Genomic DNA, 24,959 nt, shown 5'->3' with positions numbered 1-24,959 from the left:
CATTCCCACCAACAGTGTAAGAGGGTTCTCTTTTCTGCACACCCTCTCCAGCATTTATTGCTTGTAGACTTTTGGATAGCAGCCATCCTGACTGGCGGGTAATGGTACCTCATTGTGGTTTTGATTTGCATTACTCTGATAATGAGTGATGTTGAACATCTTTTCATGTGTTTCTTTGCAATCTGTAAGTCCTCTTTGGACAAATGTCTGTTTAGTTCTTTGGCCCATTTTTTGATTGGGTCATTTATTTTTCCGGAATTGAGCTGCAGGTGTTGCTTGTATATTTTTGAGATTAGTCTTTTGTCTGTTGCTTCGTTTCCTATTATATTCTCCCAACCGGAGGGCTGTCCTTTCACCTTGCTTATCGTTTCCTTGGTTGTGCAAAACCTTTTAAGTTTCATTAGGTCCCATTCGTTTATTTTTGTTTTTATTTTCAATATTCTGGAAGGTGGGTCAGAGAGGATCCTGCTGTGATTTATGTCAGAGAGGGTCTTGCCTATGTTCTCCTTTAGCAGTTTTATAGTCTCTGGTCTTACATTTAGATCTTTAATCCACTTTGAGTTTATTTTTTTGTATGGTGTTAGAAAGGGTTCTAGTTTCATTCTTTTTCAAGTGGTTGACCAGTTTTCCCAGCACCACTTGTTAAAGAGGTTATCTTTTTTCCATTATATATCCTTGTCTCCTTTGTCGAAGTTAAGGTGTCCATAGGCTCGTGGAGTTACCTCTGGGCTTTCTATTCTGTCCCATTGATCTATATTTCTGTCTTTGTGCCAGTACCATACTGTCTTGATAACTGTGACTCTGTAGTAGAGCCTGAAGTCAGGCAGGTTGATTCCTCCAGTTCCATTCTTTCTCAAGATTACTTTGGCTATTTGAGTTTTTTTTTAATTTCCATACAAATTGAGAAATTATTTGTTCTAGTTCTGTGAAAAATACCGTTGGTAGCTTAATAGGGATTGCATTGAATCTATAGATTGCTTTGGGTAGAATAGCCATTTTGACAATATTGATTCTTCCAATCCATGAACACAGTATGTTTCTCCATCTGTTTGTGTCCTCTTTGATTTCTTTCATCAGTGTTTTATAGTTTTCTATGTATAGAAAACGTTTGTTTCTTTAGGTAGATATACTCCTAAGTATTTTATTCTTTTTGTTGCAATGGGGAATGGTATTGTTTCCTTAATTTCTCTTTCTATTTTCTCACCGTTAGTGTATAGGAATGCAAGGGATTTCTGTATGTTAATTTTATATCCTGCAATTTTACTGTGTTCGTTGTTTAGTTCTAGTAATTTTCTGGTAGAGTCTTTAGGGTTTTCTATGTAGAGGATCATGTCATCTGCAAACAGCTAGAGTTTCACTTCCTCTTTTCCTATCTGGACTCCTTTTACTTCTTTTTCTGCTCTGATTGCTGTGGCCAAAACTTCCAAAACTCTGTTGAATAGTAACGGTGAGAGTGGGCACACTTGTCTTGTTCCAGATTTTAGGAGAAGAGCTTTCAATTTTTCACCATTGAGGGTGATGCTTGCTGTGGGTTTGTCATTTATAGATTTTATGATGTTGAGGTATGTTCCTTCTATTCCTGCTTTCTGGAGAGTTTTAATCATAAATGGATGTTGAATTTTGTCAAAGGCTTTCTCTGCATCTATTGAGATAATCATATGGTTTTTTTTTTGTTGTTGTTGTTGTTCTTGAAATTTTTATTTCAGTTTAAACAAAAAAAACAAATGTTACTTATGTCATCCAGGGATAGGTGGGAGAGTATGATTAGCCTTCATAACTGTTAGCTGGCAAAGTCCAAATAAGAGGTGTAATCTAGGTCCAAGATGCTTATTGTTCCAGGATATATTTACTGATTAAACCTTTTACCATTCTGGAAATGGCTTAGGGAAATAATGAAAAAATTTTTTCTTAGGTCTTTTCATGTTTTCTTTGAATGCTTCTGACTACCTCCTTCTCTATTCTGAAAAATTATGTAAAAAATCCTTAAGCTTTGTTGGATAGTCTGTCATCACCCCAGTTGCTCCCAAATCAAAGGCTCTTTTGTATTCCTGCTCTTCATTTAATACCCAAATGTACACCTGAATGCCTCAGGCAGTGAGGTGGTCAAACAAAGCTTTTCTCATTAGTAAAATATCAGAAAGCCAGATGAGAAACTTCTGACTTCTGGACATGGTGTGTGGTTCTTTCAGCTTCAATATGATAGAAGGCATTGGGATTTCAAAAAACTGTTCTCGAATGGGCACAAAGGGCAAGAGGCCAGTGAAGAACAGGCCAAGAATGAGCAGAACACGTTGTAAACTGAAGAGTATAGGAATTTCCGAATTCTCTTTGTAGCACTTTTCTACAATTTCATAACTGGCATTACCCCACACTGTTATATGTTCTCGTCTGTACTGCTTGACCAATTCTGAAACCTTCTTAATCAGCAAATTGTTGTTGACTTTGATATCGATGTTAATGGGAGTGTTAGGAAAGGCCTCAAAAACTTCCTTCAGTAATGGAATTCGGTTATCTTTTCCTTCACATTGGCATGCTTTTTGAAACGAGACATCCAGTTTGCCAAGGTAAGGTGGGAGTTCACAGTACTTGAGATCAGAGATGTTTACATTGACCCCTGTTGATCTCTTTAGGTTCTCATCATGTGACACTACAACTTGCTCATCTTTTGTGATATGGCAATCCAATTCCAACATATCAGTTCCAATTGTAACTGCGTGTTGAAAGGCTGCCATTGTATTCTCCAAATTTTCTCCAGCACCCCCGCGGTGAGAGATGTGTTTACTGAGGAATCGTTGCTTCTTTCTCTGGTGCAGCAAGGTCGGGTATTTGAGCAACAAGAATGAAGTCACCAAGTACCCTCCCAGGGTGGAGAGGAGGTAAAAAGCCGCGGTGGACGACATCTCAGCCCCCGTGTGAGGAAGCCTCCCGCAGCCTGGCCCTCTGAACTCCGCTGATACGGTCGCAACGGCTGCGGCGGCGGCGGCGGCGGCGGCGGCAGCTGCTGCTGCTCGAGGTCTGGCTCGCCCCCCGCCGGCGCCCGCGGTGCAGCGCACTTGTCGGCGCCGGCCCGCCGCGCCCATATGGTTTTTATCTTTCAATTTGTTTGTGGTGTATTACATTGATTGATTTGCAGATATTAAAGAATCTTTTCATTCCTGAGATAAAGCCCACTTGGTCATGGTGTATGATATTTTTAATATGTTTTTGGATTCTGTTTGGTAAAATTTTGTTGAAGATTTTTACATCTATGTTCGTCAGTGATATTGGCCTGTAGTTTTCTTTTTTGTGGCATCTTTGGTTTTGGGATTAGGGTGATGGTGGCCTCATAGAATGAATTTGGAAGTTTACCTCCTTCTGCAATATTCTGGTAGAGTTTGAGTATGATAGGTGTTAGCTCTTCTCTAAATTTTTGGTAGAATTCAGCTGTGAAGCCCTCTCGTCCTGGGCTTTTGTTTCCTGAAAGATTTCTGATTACAGTTTCAATTTCCTTGCTTGTGATGTGTTTGTCAAGATCTTATATTTCATCCTGATTCAGTTTTGGAAAGTTATACCTCTCTAAGAATTTGTCCATTTCTTCCAAGTTGTCCATTTTATTGGCATAGAGTTGATGGTAGTAGTCTCTTATGATCCTCTGTATTTCAGTGTTGTTTGTTGTGATCTCTCCATTTTCGTTTCTAATTTTGTTAATTTGGTTCTTCTTCCTTTGTTTCTTAATGAGTCTTGCTGACTGTTTTTAAGTTTTGTTTATTTTTTAAAAAAAAAACAGCTTTTAGCTCAGTTGATTTTTGCTACGGTCTCTTTAGTTTCTTTTGCATTTATTTCTGCCCTACTTTTTAAGATTTCTTTCCTTCTGCTAACCCTGGGGTTCTTCATTTCTTTCTTCTCTAGTGGCTTTAGGTGTAGAGTTAGGTTATTTATTTGACTTTTTTCTTGTTTCTTGATGTAAGCCTGTAACGCTATGAACGTTCCCCTTAGCACTGCTTTTGCAGTGTCCCACAGGTTTTGGGTTGTTGTGTTTTCATTTTCATTCATTTCTGTGCATATTTTGATTTCTTCTATGATTTGTTGGTTATTCAGAAGCGTGCTATTTAGCCTCCATATGTTTGAATTTTTAACAATTTTTTCCCTGTAATTGGGATCTAATCTTACCGCACTGTGGTCACAAAAGATGACTGAAAAGATTTCCATTTTTCTTGAGTTTACCAAGACCTGATGAATGGCTCAGGATGTGCTCTATTCTAGAGATGGTTCCGTGTGCACTTGAGAAAAAGGTGAAGTTGATTGTTTTGGGGTGAAATGTCCTATAGATGTCAATTAGGTCTAGCTGGTCCATTGTGTCATTTAAGGTTTGTGTTTCCTTGTTAATTTTCTGTTTAGTTGATCTATCCATAGTTGTGAGTGGGGTATTAAAGTCTCCCACTATTATTATGTTACTATTAATTTCCTCTTTCATACTCTTTAGCATTTGCTGTAATATTGCAGTGCTCCTATGTTGGGTGCATATATATTTACAATTGTTATATCTTCTTCTTGGATTGATCCTTTGATCATTATGTAGTGGCCTTCTTTGTTTCTTTTCATGTCCTTTATTTGAAAGTCTATTTTATCTGATGTGACTATTGCGACTCCTGCTTTCTTTTGGTCTCTGGTTTCATGAACTATTTTTTTCCAACCCTTCACTGTTAGTCAGTATGTGTCTCTAGTTTGAGGTGGGTCTCTTGTAGACACCATATATAGGGGTCTTGTTTTTGTATACATTCAGCCAATTTTTGTCTTTTGGTTGGGGCATTCAACCCATTTACATTTAAGGTAATTATTGATAGGTATGGTCCCGTTGCCATTTACTTTGTTGTTTTGGGTTCACGTTTATACCACCTTTCTGTGTTTCCTGTCTAGAGAAGATCCTTTAGCATTTGTTGAAGAGCTGGTTTGGTGGTGCTGAATTCTCTCAGCTTTTGCTTGTCTGTAAAGCATTCGAATTCTCCTTCATAGCTGAATGACATCCTTGCTGGGTACAGAAATCTAGGTTGTAGGTTATTCTCTTTCATTACTTTAAGTATATCCTGCCATTCCCTTCTGACCTGGAGGGTTTCTATTGATAGATCAGCTGTTACCCTTATGGGAATCCCTTTGTGTGTTATTTGTTTTTTCTCCCTTGCTTTTAATATTTGTTCTTTGTGTTTGATCTTTGTTAATTTGATTAATATGTGTCTTGAGGTGTTTTGCCTTGGGTTTATCCTGTTTGGGACTCTCTGGGTTTCTTGGAGTTGGGAGGCTAGTTCTTTCCTCATGTTAGGGAAGTTTTCAGCTATTATCTCCTCGAGTATTTTCTCATGGCTTTCTTTTTGTCTTCTTCTTCTGGAACTCTTATGATTCAAATGTTGGGGCGTTTCACATTGTCCCAGAGGTCCCTGAGGTTGTCCTCATTTCTTTTGATTTTTTTTTCCCTCTCTGCTTCATTTCTTTCCATCATTTTATCTTCTACCTCACTTATCCTATCTTTTGTCTCTGTTATTCTACTCTCGTTTCCCTCCAGAGTGTTTTTGATCTCATTTATTGCATTATCTATTTTTAATTGATGCTTTTTTATTTATTCTAGGTCTTTATTAAACATTTCTTGCATTTTTTCAATCTTTGTCTCCAGGCTATTTATTTGTAACTCCATTTTGTTTTCAAGATTTTGGATCATTTTTATTATCATTATTCTAAATTCTTTTTCAGGTAGATTCCCTATCTCCTCCTTCTTGTTTGACTTGGTGGTCATTTTCTCATGTTCCTTTACCTGTTGGGTATTTCTCTGCCTTTTCATCTTATTTAGATTGCTGTGTCTGGAGTGGGCTTTATGTATGCTGGAGGTTTGTGGTTCCTTTTTATTGTGGAGGTTTCACCCAGTGGGTGGGGTTGGACAATTGGCTTGTCAAGGTTTCCTGGTTAGGGAAGCTTGTGTCGGTGTTCTGGTGCATGGAACTAGATTTCTTCTCTCTGGAGTGCAATGGAATGCCCAGTAATGAGTTTTAAGATGGGTCTATATTCTAGGTGTGACTATGGCAGCCTGTAAGTTGATGCTCAGGGCTATGTTCCTGCGTTGCTGGAGCATTTGCATGGTATGTCTTGCTGTGAAACTTACTGGCTCTTGGGAGATGGTTGGTTTCAGTGTAGGTATGGAGGCCTTTGGTCTCATTACTTAAAGTTCCATGTAGTCAGGAGTTTTCTAGTGTTCTCAGGTTTTGGGCTTAAATCTCCTGCGTCTGGATTTCAGTTTTATTCTTCCAGTAGTCCCAAGACTTCTCCAATTATACAGCACTGATAATAAAACTTCGAGGTTAATGGTGAAAAGATTCTCCCCCATTAGGGAGACCCAGAGAGGTTCACAGAGTTACATGAAAAAGAAGAGAGAAGGAGGGGGATAGAGATGAGCAGGAGGAGGCAAAGGGCGACTCAAGAGGAGAGAGACAGATCGACACAGTTGTCTGTTCCCAGAGTGTTCTCCATACCCTAGACACCCACAAAGAGTCACAGAATTGGATTAGAAAGAGAATGGGAAAGGAGGAAACAGAGGTGTTCTCAGGTAGAAAATGGAGACTCAAAAGTGGGAGAAATTAAACATCACCCTCCTGAGTAAAAATGGGAACTGAATATTGGCTTCTTAAATGTCCAAAATTTATATCACATACTGAAAAACAAAGGTTAAAAATCTAGAGTAGAGGTTAGAGTCTTAAAAATGCAATGTTAAAAACAAAAACATAAACACAAAAAATTTTTGAAATATATATGAAGTTAGGTTTAAAAATAGGGCGTCTCTCTCTCTGTCTTTTTTTTTTTTTTGTCAAGGTTATAGTGAAATGAGAATGAAACTAACGGAGTAGTAGAGGTTAATAGAGGACTCTAAAAGAAAATAAGGGAAAAAGAAAAAAAAAGAAAAAAATTTTTCTAATGAAAAATATCATAAAAGTATATGAAAAGGAAAGTTAAGGAGTAATGGGAGACTAATAGGGAAATTTAAAAGAAAATAAAAGAGAAAAAATAAAAAAGAAAAGAAACCACAAATTTTTTTTAATTAAAAAAATAGTAAAAATATATCTAGGAATTTCTCTTGAGTTGTTGTGGTCTGTGTGGGTTTGGTTCAGTTTCAGATAGCTCCTCGTTCCAGCTCTACACTCTTCGATATTTATATGCCCCTTCCAGTGTAGTCCGTTTTATCTACAGGGATTTTAATCTATTGCACTGGTCCCTTCTGAAGAGGTTCCCTTTGTTTATTTGGCTTCTGTTTGCCGGTCTCTTCAGTGGCTTATTTCCACCCTGACACAGGCAGGCAGAGGTGATCTCTCGTTCAGGTTCACTAGTTTCATGGCGCTGTGGGGAGGGAGGGGAGCTGCTTTCCCCATCTACACTGCTCAGGCTCCCGGCTGCTCTATATGGAGTGTGCCCTGCATTGCATGCGGTTCCAGTTTTTGGGTACTCCACAAAAGCGCGGACTCGGTTGCACCTGTGTTTTGTGCCTTCCCCAGCCCGAGCAGCTCAGGCAGCCAGGAGCTTGACAGGCGCACTCTCCCCGGGTGCGGTGCGCCTTCTCCCCTCCGTGGCCCCAGCCTCAGTTTCCGCCCGCGCCGGTCAGGTGCGTGCGCCCTGTGTTTAGCCACGACCCTCCCAGCGGATGTCGACCATCCAGAATCTCAGGAAGTCTTTGGTTAGAAACTGGAGGCCTGTTTGCAGTGTGGTAGGGGATGCTGTCTTTGGGGCCGAGTTTGCCCCTTTCCCCTCCCCTCTGCCTCCTGCCTCCAGTGGGGCTGGGCCAGTCCAAAGCAGAATAGCTCTTCTCTGGACTTGCTCAGACCCTTTGTTCTGCGAATGGCTGGCAGTGTGTTCAGGCCAGTTAGTTTTGTCTCATTCTTTTGCTATCCCACAGTTTAAGTTGCTATCTCACAAAAGATCCCTCTGATTGTCCTCAGGGCACTCAGGCCCGGTCCTTACACTAACAACTACCACCCGCTCCTCTCCGTTCTGCCCCCATTTGCTGGTGGTGGATGCTGGCATCCGGGGTACTTTTCTGCTGGGAGTTGTTTTTAGGCGTGTATCTGTGGGGGTTATTTATTTATTTATTTATTTTCCTCCCAGTTAGGTTGCCCTCCGAGATTCGAAAACTTCCCCCAGACCCGCCAGTGTGAGGGTTTCCTGGTGTTTGGAAACTTCCTCTATTAAGACTCCCTTCCCGGGACGGGTCTCCGTCCCTAGCTCTTTTGTCTCTCTTTTTATCTTTTATATTTTGTCCTACCTCCTTTCAAAGACAATGGGCTGCTTTTCTGGGCGCCTGATGTCCTCAGCTAGCGATCAGAAGTTGTTTTGTGAAGTTTGCTCTGCGTTGAATTGTTCTTTCGATGAATTTGTAGGGGAGAAAGTGGTCTCGCTGTGCTATTCCTCCGCCATCTTGGCTCCTCCCCTCCTCGAAAGGTTATTTCTAAACCATGAACAACTATGTCTTTCATGTTTCAGCAACAAACTTTGACTACTAGTCAGTCAGCAGTCTAGATCATGCAGGCTGCATCTTGTGTAATGTGTTCTCGAACTGATGTGTCAAAACTATTCCAGGTCTCGTACCGTGCATCATATTTCTTGCATCTAATGAACCTGCATCCCACTGCACACATGCCACTATCCTTGAGTTTGCATTCGTGAGCATTTGCCTTTCCATTACCCAAATATTGTCCAAGATCTAGAGCAACCATCCCACGCCTACTGAGCTTGTTCTCTGGAGCATGCTTCTGAACATCATGATCCAGCGTTCTTCAAGTATACATGAAAGCGATGGGAATACCAGACCACCTGATCTGCCACTTGAGAAATCGGTATGCAGATCAGGAAGCAACAGTTAGGACTGGAAATGGAACCACAGGCTGGTTCCAAATAGGAAAAGGAGTACATCAAGGCTGTATATTGTCACCCTGCTTAATTTATCTTATATGCAGAGTACATCATGAGACCGCTGGGCTGGATGAATCACAAGCTGGTATCAAGATTTTCGGGAGAAATATCAACAACCTGATATGCAGATGACACCACCTAAAGGCAGAAAGTGAATAACTGAAGAGCCTCTTGATGAAAGTCAAAGAGGAGAGTAAAAATGTTGGCTTAAAACTCAACACTCAGAAAACTAAGATCATGGCATCCAGTCCTATCACTTCATGGCAAATAGATGGGGAAACAGTGCAAGCTATTTTTGGCTATTTTGGGGGGCTCCAAAATCACTTCATTTGGTGGTTGTAACCATGAAATTAAAGATGCTTACTCCTTGGAAGGAAAGTTATGACCAACCTAGACAGCATATTAAAAAGCATATTACTTTGCCAACAAAGGTCCATCTAGTCAAGGCTATGGTTTTTCCAGTGGTCATGTCTGGATGTGAGAGTTGGACTATAAAGAAAGCTGAGCACAGAACAATTGGTGCTTTTGAGCTGTGGTGTTGGGGGAGATTCTTGAGAGTCCCTTGGACTGCAAGGAGATCCAACAAATCCATCCTAAATGAGGTCCAACCAATCCATCCTAAAGGAGGTCATTCCTGGGTGTTCACTGGAAGAATTGATGTTGAAGCTGAAGCGCCAATATTTTGGCCACCTGATGCGAAGTGCTGACTCATTTGAAAAGACCCTGATGTTGAGAAAGATTGAAGGCAGGAGAAGGGGACGACAGAGGATGAGATGGTTAGATGGCATCACTGACTCGATGGACATGAGTTTGGGTAAACTCCGGGAGTTGATGATGGACAGGGAGGCCTGGCATGCTGCGGTTCATGGGGTCACAAAGAGTCAGACATGACTGAGTGACTGAACTGAACTAAACTGATGTTCCTAAACTACTTAGCTTGGACTCTGAGCAAATACACTACCCTCGTGAGAGAACACTCTGAAGTATGTGTACTGCCACTTCAAGTCATGTGCTTTAGATGATACATGATGTATCTAATGAGCTTTCACACTTGAGCACAGGTCTTGCCATAATATAACCCAAAGTTTAAAGCATGCGCATGCCACTACAAACCCATGATCTAGAAAAAGGGTGTGCTTCAAAAACTTAGCCTGTACTTTTGAGAACATGTGCCACATCTCCTGGATATGCTTCTAGAACATGCTTCCTCCCATACCTGAGTCTGTGATCTAGAGCAGACACTAGTCGATGATCTACTGTCAGCTAGTGGGATGGCACTCCAGAGCCTGTGTCTCACCATCTCTAAGCCTGAGTTTGAGAGTAAGTGTAGTTAAACTACTGACCTTGTAGAGTCTAGAGCATGCATCTTTCCACTACTGTCCTTGAACTTTAGAACAGGCTGTCTGAAAATCAGCTGACACAAGATAAGATGCATCCAGCTATTACCGAGCCTGCATTCTAGTGGACATTTCACACCACTACCGAGTCCATTCTCTACAGCAGGATGGCAAAATCTGCTCATGTGCATTCAGGACCATGCATTTTTCCATTGTTTAAATTTCACCAGCAAATATCCCACAGCTAATAAGTTTGCGCTTTAAAGCTGGTATACACCAAATACTTGTCTTGACCTCTGAAGCGTGTATCTTGTCACCACTAAGTCCCAGCTTTCAATCACCTGTTTTGCAAACTTACGTCATCCTCAGGATTGTGTCAGAACCCATGTTTTATAGAAAACCTACTACCACTACAGATTCTGTATTCTAAAGAGATCCTGCCACAGGTAGTTCAGTTCAGTTCAGTCGCTCAGTCGGGTCCAACTCTTTGCGACCAGGCCAGGCCTCCCCGGCCATCGCCAACTCCCGGAGTCCCAAACCCATGGCCATCGAGTCAGTGATGCCATCTAACCATCTCCTCCTCTGTCGTCGCCTTCTTCTCCTGCCCTCAATCTTCCCCAGCACCAGGGACTTTACAAATGAGTCAGCTCTTTGCATCAGGTGGCCAAAATATTGGAGTTTCGGCATCGACATCAGTTCTTGCAATGAACACCCAGGACTAGTCTCCTTTAGGATGGACTGGTTGGATCTCCTTGCAGTCCAAGGGACTATCAAGAGTCTTCTCCAACCCCACAGTTCGAGGAATCAACTCTTCTGAGCTCAGCTTTCTTTACAGTCCAACTCTCTCATCCATACATGACCACTGGAAAAGCCATAGACTTGACTAGACGGACCTTTGTTTGCAAAGTAATGTCTCTGCTTTTTTTTTTTTCCCATTTATTTTTATTAGTTAGAGGCTAATTACTTTACAGCATTGCAGTGGTTTTTGTCATACATTGAATTAGCCATGGATGCTTTTTAATGTGTTGTCTAGGTTGGTCATAACTTTCCTTCCAAGTAGTAAGCATCTTCTAATTTCATGGATGCCATCACCATCTGCAATGATTTTGGAGTTCAGAAAAATTAAGTCAGCCAAAGTTTCCACTGTTTCCCCATCTATTTGCCATGAAATAATGGGACCAGATGTCATGATCTTAGTTTTCTGAATGTTGAGTTTAAGCCAACTTTTTCACTCTCCACTTTCCCTTTCATCAAGAGACTCTTTAGTTCTTCTTCAATTTCTGTCATAAGGGTGGTGTCATCTGCATATCTGAGGTAATTTATATTTCTCCCAGCAATCTTGATTCCAGCTTGTGATTCATCCAGCCTGGCATTTCATGATGTACTCTGCATAGAAGTTAAATAAGCAGGGTGACAACATACAGCCTTGACGTACTCCTTTCCTATGTGGAACCAGTCTGCTGTTCCATGTCCAGTTCTAACTGTTGCTTCCTGACCTGCATATAGGTTTCTCAAGAGGTAGGTCAGGTGCTCTGGTATGTCCATCTATTTCAGAAATTTCCAAAGTTTATTGTGATCCACACAGTAGAAGGCTTTGGCATAGTCAATAAAGCAGAAATAGATGTTTTCCTGGAAAGATATTGCTATTTTGATGTTCCAGAGGATGTTGGCAATTTGATTTCTGGTTCCTCTGCCTTTTCTAAAATCAGTTTGAACATCTCGAAGTTCACAGATCATGTGTTTCTGAAGTCTAGCTTGAAGAATGTTAAGCATTACTTTACTAGCAAGTGAGATGAGAGTGATTGTGTGGTAATTTGAGCACTCTTTGGCATTGCCTTTCTTTAAGTTTGGAATGAAAATCGACCTTTCCAGTCCAGTGGCCATTGCTGAGTTTTCCAAATTTGCTGGCATGTTGAGTGCAACACTTTCACAGCATCATCTGTGAAGATTTGAAATAGCTCAGCTGGAATTCCATGACCTCCATTAGCTTTCTTCAGAGTGATGCTTCCTAAGGCCCACTTGACTTCACATTCCAAGATGCCTGGCTCTAGGTGAGTGATCACACCATTGTGATTATCTGGGTCATAAAGATCTTTTCTGTATAGTTCTTCTGTGTATTCTTGCCACCTCTTCCTAATATCTTCTGCTTCTGTTAGGTCGCTACCATTCCCGTCCTTTAGTGAGACAATCTTTCCATGAAATGTTCCCTTGGTATATCTAATTTTCTTGAAGAGATCTCTAGTCTTTTGCATTCTACTGTTTTCCTGTATTCCTTTGCATTGATCGCTGAGGGAAGGCTTTCTTATCTCTACTGGCTGCTATTTGGAACTCTGCATTCAAATGGGTATATCTTTCCTTTTCTCCCTTGCTTTTTGCTTCCTCTCTTTTCACAACTACTTACTTATAAGGCCTCCTGAGCCAGCCATTCTGCTTTTTTGCATTTCTTTCTATTGGGGATGATCTGTCTCCTGTACAATGTCACGAACCTCCCTCCGTTGTTGATCAGGCACTGTGTCTCTCTGATCTAATCCCTTCAATCTGTTACTTCTACTGTATAGTCAAAAGGGATTTGATTTAGGTCATACCTGAATGGTCTACTGGTTTTCTCCACTTTCTTCGCTTTCAGTCTGAATTTGGCAATAAGGAGTTCATGATCTGAGCCACAGTCAGATTCCCACCTTGTTTTTGCCGACTGTACAGAGTGAGACCTCAATTGAGACTATGTGTGCTATGCTACAAGTACTGAGTTTCACCCTGGGGCATGCAACTCTTTGCTACTGGACCCTGACTCTAAAGTACATTTTATGCTATTATTGAGCTTCACTCTGCAGCACATATCACACCACAACTAAGCTTGAACTTAGACAGGCCTGCTGTATCTACTAAACACAGATACAAGGTTATGCTTTTGCAATGACTATTCTGAGACTCAGGAGCATACATTTCACCACTATTGAGACTGCTCGGAAGCAACGGTGTTGCAATTACTGAGCGTTACATTCTGGTTCAGGCATCACACCACTAATGAAGTAGTAGTCTAGGGCAGATATGCCAAAGCTACTGTCCCTGCACTCTGGAGAAACTATCACATCACTACTGAACCTGCACTCACATGCTGCCACGTGTGAGTCTGTCTGGAGTAAACATTTGCAATTACTGTACTTACACTCTGGAATATACATTCCATCGCATCTGGGACTTATCTCTAGAGAATGCATGCTGCAATTTATTGACTTGAACTGTAGAGCGTGTGTACACTACTATTCAACCCGCATACTAGAGCTTTCAGGTGGTAACCAATGAGCTTGCTTTCTGTCACTACTTAGCAGGTACTCTAGAGCAGACATCTGGCCAATATTATCCTGCCTTCTATAGCACCACTAAGTAATGTTGAGCCTACAATGTAGAGCATGCAATCATACACACTACTGAGCTCACCCTCTGTAGCATGTGTCCCACAACTACTTATACACGAGTTTGTACTTTGAAACATGTTTCTTACTGTTATTGTCCCATACTGTATGACACATTTGCTGCAACTAGTAGGATGACACTGTGGAGAACCTGAACCATCACTACTGAGCACATGCTCAAATGCAGGCAACTGGCCTCTATGGAGCATATGCTAAGGATCAGGCATGGTAGAATAAAAAAACTTACACTCTGGAACACCCACTTAGTCACTTCTGAGGCCAGGATCTAGAGCACGTGTACTGCCATTATTGAGCTTCCATTCTGGAGATTTTTTTTTTTTTCCACTATTGAGCCTGTGTAGCAGATGCGCTGCATACACTGAGACTGAAGAGTGGAGCAAGCATCATGTCACTACTGAGCACATGTTCTTGAGCATATTACCTGCCAATTCTGAGTTTGCACCCTAAAAACATGCTTACTGCCACTAGTAAACTGCTCTCCGAATCCCTCATTTTTGCACTACTGTAATTGCATTCTAGAGCAAGTGTGACACTTCTATTGAACCTGTGTTAAAAGCAGGCACGCTATAAGTAATTGGTATGCTGTCTTAAATACAAGTCTGTCCACTACTGACCTTGAGCTCTAGATCGGCTGTGCCAAAACAAGTACTGAACTTGCACTCTGAAAAATACTTTTTGCCACAACTGAGCTGAAGAAAGTAGTGGCTTGCACATTGGAGCACCTGTAATACTCATCATATTAACAACATTTCACCCGCTCCAGTGGGAATGGGTTCAGGTGATTACAACCAGGGTGTACTGAATCGATGCTTTAGTGAACATGTGCTGCAATAAGTGAACTTGCAGCTGGAGTCACAGGTCTCAAAACTACAGAGCACACAGACATTGCAATGTGTTTTTCACTACTGAGATTTTACTCAGAATCTTACCTCCCACCACAACTGAATGTGCCTTCTAGGATCAGTGTACTACACTTCTGAGACTATGCTCTAGAGCAGGCAGGCTTGAACTAATGAATTGCACTCTGGATCATGCATTCCACCACCATGAGTCCACATGCTACAGCACACTTCTGTCACTTCTGAGTCCTCAGACAAGGAAGGAATGGCACAATTCATAAGCCCATTGTTTACAGCACATGTGTTTCAATTACTCATCTTGCACTCTATAACATGCATGCTGCAACTACTCACCCCATTCCCCAAAGTACCCATGGTTGCAAATATTGATTTTGCACCCTGGTGCACTCCTTCTGCACTTGTGAACTTGCCTTCTAGTGCATAAGTTCGACCCCTACTGAGCCAATGTTCCGTGGCCTCCATGTTGAAATTTGTGAGCCCACCTTCTACAGCTGATGTTTGTCAATAACCTAGCTCACACTCTGTTACATGGGTTCCCCCACTATGCATCTCTGGCTTTAGAGCAGGCATGCCAACCACTGAGCTTGCCCTCTGAAGTGAACATTCCAACACAACTGAGTCTGCATTCTATAGCACATACCCTGCCCACAAATGAACCCTCAATCTAGATCAAGTGTGTGGCCTCTCTGAGATAGAACTCTGAAGCATGAATCAAACCTCCATGAAGACAGTGCTCTAGAGAATGTGTTACACAACTGATTAAGTGGCACTGTAGACCACCTGTTATGCTGCTAGTAATCCAGCAGTCAAGATCATGAAAGCCACAACTAGTGTATCTCTTTTTCTAAAATCAGTCACATTTCCTGTCTCTCTTGATTCTGTATTCTAGTGCACCCATACCACAACCCTTGAATTTGCACTCTTGAACACCTACCTTGCCACTACTGAGCTAGTGCTCTAGAACAGCCATACCACACCCATCAAGCTTGCTCTCCAGAGCATACACCCCAACATAGTGATCCAACCTTCCTCAACTACTGAGACTGCAATGTTAAGCTAATTTGCCCATTTCCTGAGATGACTCTCTGAAACATACATCTTGCCACTACTGATCCCGTGCTTTAGAATATGCCTGCCACATCTACTGAACTTGCTCTCTTGAGCATGCATCTCACCATCATGGGACCAACTGTTTAAAATATTTGCCACCACTGGAGACCCATGGTCTAGAGCAAACATCCTAGAAGTACTGAGCATGTGCTTTAGATAACATGTGCCACATCTCCTGATCTTTCACCTTTGTGCATGCTTCCCACCACTAGTGAGCCTAAGTCCTAGAGCAGATGTGACACAATTAATGCGATGACACTCATGAGTCTGGAGCTTACCATTACTGCTGATTCTGAGTTCTAGGGTATGAGTACTCAAACTACTGGAGCTGTAGTCTGAAGCACATGTCCTGTCATGAGTATCCCTGCACTTCAGCGCAGGCTGTCTGAAACTACCCAGCTGTTGCATGGGAAGATGCATCCAGTCACCACAGAGCCTGCCTTCTCGAGCAACCTTTCCTCTATGACTGAGCCCATGATCTCCAACAGGATAGCTAAAATAGTTCAGTTGTGTTCTAGAGCATGCATTTCTGCTACTGATCTTGCATTTTATATCAAATGTTCCAATCACTGTCCTTGTGCTCTAAAACTGGCAAACCCCGAATATTTTCCTTGATCTCTGGAATAAGTGCCTTGCCAGCACTAAGCCCAGGCTTTGGGCAGCTGTGGTACCATCACAAGGCTTGCCCCCAGGAGCATGCTTAAACCCACGTTTTAAAGTGCACCTACTGTCACTACGGATTCAGAGGTCTAAAGTTATCACGACACAACTAGTGAGTGTGCAGCCTAGATTTATGTACTGCAAGTACTGAGCTTCAACCTAGAGCATGCATCTCACCACTATTGAAGCATGACTATAACATATGACTCCTGAAATTACTGAGCTTTACTCCAAAGGACATGTCACACCGCAGGTGAGCTTGACACTAACCCGGTGTGCTACTACTAATCACTCCATGCACTAGATTGACTATGCATTTACAATCATTATTCTTGCACTCAGAAGCACACATTCCACTACTCCTAAGGCTCTGCTCTGTAACACTGGTGGTGCAATACTGAGTTTGAACTGTGGAGTATGCTTCCCACCACTCCTGAACTAGTAATCTAGAACAGGTGTTCCAGACTACTGAGCTTGTACTCTGGAGATTCTATCACATCATTACTGAGCCTCCACACTAAACACACGTGCAGCACCTTGTGAGCCTTTATTTATAGTAAGCATATGCAGCCACTATTTTGGCACTCTGGGGTACTCATCCCACCACTAATAAAATGGAGCTGCAGAGTAGTCTTGCACCAGGTATGGAGCTAAAATGGTGAACAATGTGGACCACCAATGCTCAACTTGCACGCTAAAGCAGGCATGTTACAACCACTGGGATTGCATTCTGAAGCTCATATTTTGCCACTACTAACCTGACACTCTGTGGTTTTCATCCTGCCATTCGTGAGATGGCGTTCTACAGCACCATCTGGAAATTATTGAGCTCACACTCTACAGCACAAATTTCAAAGCTAGTCAGCTTATCCTGGGTAACATGTGTCCCACAAATACTGAGTGTGCATTCTGAAGCATACTTTTTACCACTACTGAGCCATTCCCTAAAGCTCTCCTACTGCAACCATTGGTTCAGCACTCTGGATCACATGTACCACCACTACTGAACATCTGTTCAAGGGCATGCATCTGGCCCCTACACAGCCTGTGTTCCAGAGCTGCCTTGCCTCAAATGCATTGCTTGCATTCTGTTCTGGAGCATGCGTCCCAGGTTTGCTGAGCCTGTGGTCTTCAGCATACTCCTACAAATACATAGATTGCAGGTTAGAGAATGCTGCCAGTGACTATTGGGCTTATACTCCAGAGCACATGTCCAGTCACTCCTCAGCCCTCTGCTCTACAATAGACATGACACAAATGTTCAGGTTGCATTCTGGAGCATGTGCTCTTGCACTACTGAAGTCATATTTTGTAACATGCTTATGCCACTTGTGGCCCTATACTGTAAGCTCATGAGCAACAGCTAATAAGCCAGCAATCAAGACTATACATTATGTGAACACTGAGCTCTGACTCTGGATCTTGTGTCCTGCTTCTTCTGAGTGTGAGATTAGAGCATGTGTGCCATAAGCACTTAAGTTTCAGTCTAGAGCACATATTACATCTCTAAACAGTCCACACTTAAGAATATGTAGCCATGGCCAATGGTTTACAGGTGTCATGCCACAACTATTGAGCATGCACTATCCAACATGGAGTTCACCACTACTGAGACCTAATACCAGACCCTACATGGTACAACTACTGAGGTGGCACTCTGGAACACATGACTCTCCACTACTGTGACCATTGTCTAGAATACATTTACTGGCACTACTGACTTTACATTTAGCTCCTATTGAGGCTGTGGCTCAGAGAAGGTGTGCTACAAATTCTGAGCTTGCATAGGGGAGCATATATCCCATCACTACGGAGCCAGTGTTGTTGATCACATAACTTGCCGTATTAAGCCTGCACCCTAGAACACCCCTGCTGTAGATATTGAGATTGCACTCTATAGCCTGCCTCACTCCACTACTGAAATTATTTTATAGAGGTTTCTTGCCACACCTACTGAACCTGTTTTATAAAGCAGGCATGCCATAAGTAATTAATTGGCTGTGCTAAACATAAGTCCGGGCCCTACCTGTGGCATGACAGTCATAAACGATCAGTTGTGGTAACATATTCTTAAGTGCGGACTGTCTTTTCAGGTATGCCATAACAGGTACTGACTTGCACTCTGAAGCACGAATCTTGCCTCAACAATGTCTGCACTCTTGCAGAAAGTAGTGAGCTTCAACTATGAGCATGTGTATGAACACTGGAGAGCAAAAGTGCAGGAATCTAGCCTCTGCTGAGCCCCAGCTCTAGTGCACACATGCCAATAACTGAGTTTGTACTCAGAAGCAGAGTTATCACTGCTAAAGTGACCACCCACTTGAGCATGGATTTTGGACTCCTGAGATTTTACTCAAAATTATACCTTCCACTATTACTGAGTTAGCCTTCTAGGGTAGGTGTACTGACACTACTGAACTTATGCTGTACAGCAGGCATGCCAGAATTACTGAATTGCACTCTGGATCATGCATCCCAAAAGTACGCATCCATGTACTACAGCACACTTCTTAGCACTTCTCAATTATCACATTAAGCCAGTATGCTTCAAATACTGAGCCCAAGTTCCACAGCATTTGCGTTGCAAATACTGAACTAACACTCTGATCCACGAGTCCCGCCACTTTGTAGCCCATGCCCCAAAGCACCCATGATGCAACTACTTATTTTACACCCTAATACACTCAGTTTGAACCTGTGAGCCTGCCTTTTAGAGCATGAGTTCTACCACCTCTGAGCCCATGCTCCATAGCCTTCATGATGAAATTTGTGAACCCATATTCTATACCTGGAATTTTATAATGACTTATTTTGCACTCTATTACAGGTGTTTCTCTTCAGAATTCCCATTCTCTAGAGCAGGTGAGCCAAGTACTGTGCTTGCACTCTGGATCAAAATTCTAACATAACTGGCATTCCATTCAACAACACACAAATTTTAACTAAGCCCTCACTCTACAGCAAATATGTGTTCAGTAATGAACTTGAACTCTAAAGCATGACTCTCAACTCCACTGAACCAGTGCTCTAGAAGAGGTGGGCCACAGGTACTTAGCCTTCACTCCAGACCGCACGTTATGGTGCTAGGCAGCCAGCATTCTATAATTCACAAGCTACAACTAGTGTACCTGTGCCCTAGAGCTGATGTGACACAGCTACACGCTAGTGTTATACATCATATTTCCTAACTCGACTGATTCTGTTTCCCATGCACATTTGCCAAATATCTTGAGCTTGACTCTTAGTGTTTTCCTTGCCACTACTGAGATCATTCTCTGGAACAGACATACAGCACATACTGAGCTTGCTATCTGGAGCACGTATATCAACATACCAATCCAGTCTTCAACAGTTCATGTCTCTAAAATACCGAGGCTTCATTGTTGAGTGAGTTTGCCACAGTTCCTGAGATGGCTCTCTGATGCATGTGACTTGCCACTACTGACCCTCATGCTTTAGAGCATGGATACGGCATCTATGTAACTTGCATTCTGGAGTATGCACCTCACTATTACTGAACTCTCTCTCTCTCCATATATATATATCTTCAGACTCATGATCTATAGCAGGCATGCCACAGGTACTGAGCTCATGTTTAAGAAGAATGTGAATATTCTCTGGGCTTTCACTGTAGAGCATGCATCCTGCCACTACATATTCCAGGCTCTAGAGCAGATGTGCCTTCACTTTGAAATGGAATCTGAGTCCAAGTTTTAGAATATGAATGCTGAAACAGACCTCTGGAGCATATCTATTGCCACTAGAATACTTGAACATTAGAAGAAGCATTTGGAAACTACTTACCTGGCATTTGAAATATGTGTCCAGCCTCTGTGGAACATACATTCTAAAACAAAATTCCCAGCAGTGCTTAGACAGTGTCATACAGCAGAAGGGATAGAACTGCTCAGTGTGCATTACAGAGGATGGGTCCTCCCACTAGTGAACTTGCTCTTTATGGCAAGTTCCTGCAACCACTGAACCTGTACACTAAATATATCATACTCCAAACACTGTCCTTTATCTCTGTATCACGTGTGGTATCACTACTCAGTTGGTTCCATCACTCAGTGTGTCCAACTTTTTGCTACCCCATCGACTGCAGCACAAGAGGATTCCCTGTCCTTCACCAACTCTGAGAGCTTGTTCAGACTCATGTCCATCTAATTGGTGATGCGGTCAAACCATCTAGTCCTCCGTCATTCCCTTCTCCTCCCATCTTCAATCTTTCCCAGCATCAGGGTCTTTTTCAGGGAGTCCGTTCTTCACATCAGGTGGCCAAGGTACTGGAGTTTCAGCTTCAAAATCAGTCCTCCCAGTAAATATTCAGGGATGATTTCCTTTATGACTGACTTCTTTAACCTCTTTGTTGTCTAAGGAACTTTCAAGAGTCTTCTCCATCACCACAGTTCAAAAGCATCAATTCTTCTGTACTCAGCTTTCTTTATAGTCCAACTCTCACATCCATACATGACTACTGAAAAAAATCATACCTTTGACTAGGTGGACATTGGTTGGCAAAGTAGTCTCTGCTTTTTAGTATGCTGTATAAGTTTGTCATAGCTTTTCTTCCAAGGAGCAAGGGTCTTTTAATTTTGTGGCTGCAGTCACCATCTGCAGTGATTTTGGAGTCCAGGAAAATAAAGTCTCTCACTGTTTCCACCCTTTCCCCATCTATTTTGCCATGAAGTGATGGAACCAGGGTTGCCATAATCTTATCTTTTTTTAATGTCATTGTCACTCTCCTCTTTCACATTTATCAAGAGTCTCTTCAGTTCCTCTTTGCTTTCTACCATAAGGGTGGTGTCATCTGCATTTCTGAGATTATTGATATTTCTCCCAGCAATCTTGATTCCAGCTTGTGCTTCATCCAGGCCAGTGTTTCACATGATGTACTCTGCATACAAGTTAAATAAGCAGGGTGACAATATACAGCCTTGACATATTTCTTTCCCAATTTTGAAGCAGTCTCCTGCTCCATGTCTGGTTATAACTGTTTATTCTTGACCTGCGTACAGATTTCTCAGCAGGCAGGTAAGGTGGTCCAGCAGCCCCATCTCTTAAAGAATTTTCAACATTTTTTTTTTTTTTTTTTTTTTATGATCCACACAGTCAAAGGCCTTGGCATCATCAATAAAGAAGAAGTAGGTGATTTCTGGACCTCTCTTGCTTTTTGATGATTCAATGGATGTTAGCAGTTTGATCTCTGGTTCCTCTGACTTTTTAAAATCAAGCTTGAACATCTGGAAGTTCACTGATCATGTACTGCTGAGGCCAGGATTGGAGAATTTTGAGCATTACTTTACGAGCATGTGAAATGAGTGGAATTGTGTGGTAGCCTGAACATTCTTTGGCATTAGTTTTCTTTGGTATTGGAATGAAAATTGACATTTTCCAGTCCCATGGTCACTGCTGGGTTTTCCAAATGCCCTGGCATATTGAATGCAGCACTTTCACAGCATCATCTTTTAATATTTGAAATAGCCCAATTGCAAACCCGTTCCCTCCACTAGCTTTGTTTGTAGTAATGCTTCCTAAGGCCCACTTGACTTCACACTCCAGGATGTCTGGCTCTAGGTGAGTGATCACACCATTGTGGTTATCTGGGTCATGAAGATCTTTTTTGTATAGTTCTGTGTATTCTTGTCACCTTGCCATATCTTCTGCTTCTGTTAGTGATTTTCCCTACTTTCTTTAATTTAAGTCAGAATTTGACAATAAGGACATCATGCTCTATGCCACAGTCAGTTCACAGACTTCTTTTTGCTGACAGTATAGATCTTTTCCGTCTTTGACTGCCAAGAATGTAATCAATATGATTTCATTATTGACAATCTGGTGATATCCATGTGAATAGCCTTCTTTGGTGTTGGAAGAGGGAGTTTGCTATGACCAGCGCATTCTCTTGGCAAAACTCTATTAGCCTTTGCCCTGCTTCATTTTGTACTCCAAGACCAAATTTGCCTGTTACTCCTAGTAGCTCTTGACTTCCTACATTTGCATTCCAGTCCCCTAGGATAAAAAGGGTATCTTTTAGTTTTAGTTCTAGAAGATCTTTAGTCCTTGTAGGTCTTCATAGAACTGTTCAGCTTTAGCTTCTTCAGCATTACTAGTTAGGGTGTAGTCTTGGATTACTGTGATACTGAATGGTTTGCATTGGAAACGGACAGAGTTCATTATGTCATTTTCGAGATTGCACCTTAATATTACATTTCTGATTCTTTTGTTGACTATGAGGGCTACTCCAATTCTTCTAATGAGTTCTTAGCCACAGTGGTAGATAGAGTGTTAATCTAAATTAAATTATCTCATTAGAGTCCACTTTAGTTCACTGATTCCTAAAACTTTGATGCTGATTCTTGCCATCTCCTGTTTGACCATTTCCACTTTGCCTTGATTCATGGACCTAACGTTTCAGGTTACTATGTAATATTGTTCTTCACAGCATCAGCCCTTACTGACATCACCAGTCATACCCACAGCTGGGCAATGTTTTTGCTATGGCTCCATCCCTTCATCATTTCTGGAGTTTCTTCTCCAATATTCTCTAGTAGCATATTGGCATCTACCAACCTGGGGAGTTCATCTTTCAGTGCAATATCTTTTTGTCTTTTCATACTGTTCAAGGGGTTCTCAGAGCAAAATTACTGAAATGGCTTGTCCTTCCCTTCTACAGTGCACCATGTATTGTTAGAACTCTCCACCGTGACCCGTCCGTCTTGGGTGGCCGTACATGGCATGGCTCATAGCTTCATTGAATTAGAAAATACCAGGTTCCTCTACTAAACCCATGGTTTAGATAAGGTGTGATGCAATCACTGACCTTGCCCTCAGGAGCATGCCTGAGCCCACATGTTATAGCACACGAACTGTCAGTACTGATTCTGTGCTCTGAGAATATCATGCAACAACTAATGAGACCATACTCTATACTATGTGCCATAAGTACTGAGTTTCATACTGGAGAATGCATATCACCACTACTGAAAGCTGGCTCAAAATTACATATCCTGCAAGTACTGAACTTTGCTCTAGAGTATAGACCCTGCCACAACTGAGTGTAACTCAAGCAGGCATGCTTCAACTTATCACCCTACACTCTAGACTATGCATTCACAATCACTATTCTTCCACTCAGGAACACACTTTCCACCTCTACTGAGAGGGTGGCCTAGAACATAGGTGGTGCAAATACTGAGCTAGCACTCTTAAGTAAGCATCCCATAAGTGTGGAGACTGTGTCATAGAATAAGTATGTCACGCCTACTGAATCTGCTCTAAAACTTAGGCATGACCATGTAATTAGCTTAAATGTAAGTCCTTTCACTACTCACTCCGTGCCGGAGAGCAGTTGTGCTTCAACTACTGAGGTTGGGCACTGAAACCTACATTCCACTGAAAGGTTGTTACTGAGCGTTGAAAGATGCCAATATGCTTGGCCCCTGGTGGAGAGGAATTCAATCTGGGGCCAGTGATGAGGCTTGATCACTCAAAGATTTAGTATTAATTTCTTTTCAAGTATAAAAGAAGTAGAGAAAGCTTCTGACATAGACATCAGAAGGGGGCAGAAAGAGTGCCCCCCTGCTAGCCTTTAGCAGTATGTTATATACCTATCAGCAAATTGTTAATTAGAGAAAGGAAATGTCTCAAAACTCAGAGTGGCACCAGGCCCCTCACCCACAACATGCATTTTGAGATAACATTGGCACAAGGTGAGTCATCCCAGGCCATAAAATGATTGACATGAATCTTGAAGAAAGGCAGGTTTCCAAGTAAATATATAGTTTCATTAACATAGATTAGGAGAACAATTGCATGAGTAAAACATACTGGCTTGTTGAGTCCTTATAGGGTCAGAGTCTTAAGTAGAATCCACAACAACTCAAGAGAAAACTCTACACATGGACATCACCAGATGACCGACACTGAAATCAGATTGATTATATTCTTTGCAGCCAAATATGCAGAAGCTCTATACAGTCAGCAAAAACAAGACCTGGAACTGACTGTGGCCCAGATCATGAACTCCTTATTTCCAAATTCAGACTTAAACTGAAGAGAGTAGGGATGACCACTAGACCATTCAGGTATGACCTAAATCAACTCCCTTATGAATATACAGTGGAAGTGAGAAATCGATTTAAGGGACTAGATCTGATAGACAGAGAGCCTGATGAACTATGGAGAGGGGTCCGTTACATTGTACAGGAGACAGGGATCAAGACCATCCCCATGGAAAAGAAAAGCAAAAAGGAAAAACGTTGCCTGAGGAGGCCTTACAAATAGCTGTGAAAAGAAGAGAAACAAAAAGCAAAGGAGAAAAGGAAAGATATTCCGATTTGAATGCAGAGTTCCAATGAATAGCCATGAGAGATAAGAAAGCCTTCCTCAGCTATCTATGCAAAGAAATAGAGGAAAACAACAGAATGGGAAAGACTAGAGATCTCTTCAAGACAATTAGGGATACCAAGGGAACATTTCATGCAAAAATGGGCTCAATAAAGGACGGGAATGGTAGGGATCTAACAGAAGCAGAAGATATTAAGAAAAGGTGGCAAGAATACACAGAAGAACTGTACAGAAAAGATCTTTATGACCCAGATAATCACAATGGTGTGATCACTCACCTAAGACCCAGA

General features: G+C 41.9%; 1 pseudogene; it reads right to left on the bottom strand.

Annotated features, from left to right (window-relative positions):
- Nucleotides 1-1,666: 1,666 nt before the first annotated feature.
- LOC139034251 (lysophospholipase D GDPD1 pseudogene) lies at nt 1,667-2,987 on the bottom strand (annotated as a pseudogene).
- Between the last annotated feature and the right edge of the window lie 21,972 nt (nt 2,988-24,959).

This window comes from Odocoileus virginianus, unplaced genomic scaffold (genome assembly GCF_023699985.2).
Source record: "Odocoileus virginianus isolate 20LAN1187 ecotype Illinois unplaced genomic scaffold, Ovbor_1.2 Unplaced_Contig_83, whole genome shotgun sequence".
In the NCBI taxonomy this organism is placed as follows: domain Eukaryota; kingdom Metazoa; phylum Chordata; class Mammalia; order Artiodactyla; family Cervidae; genus Odocoileus; species Odocoileus virginianus.
This window is presented reverse-complemented; position numbering and strand designations above follow the sequence as displayed.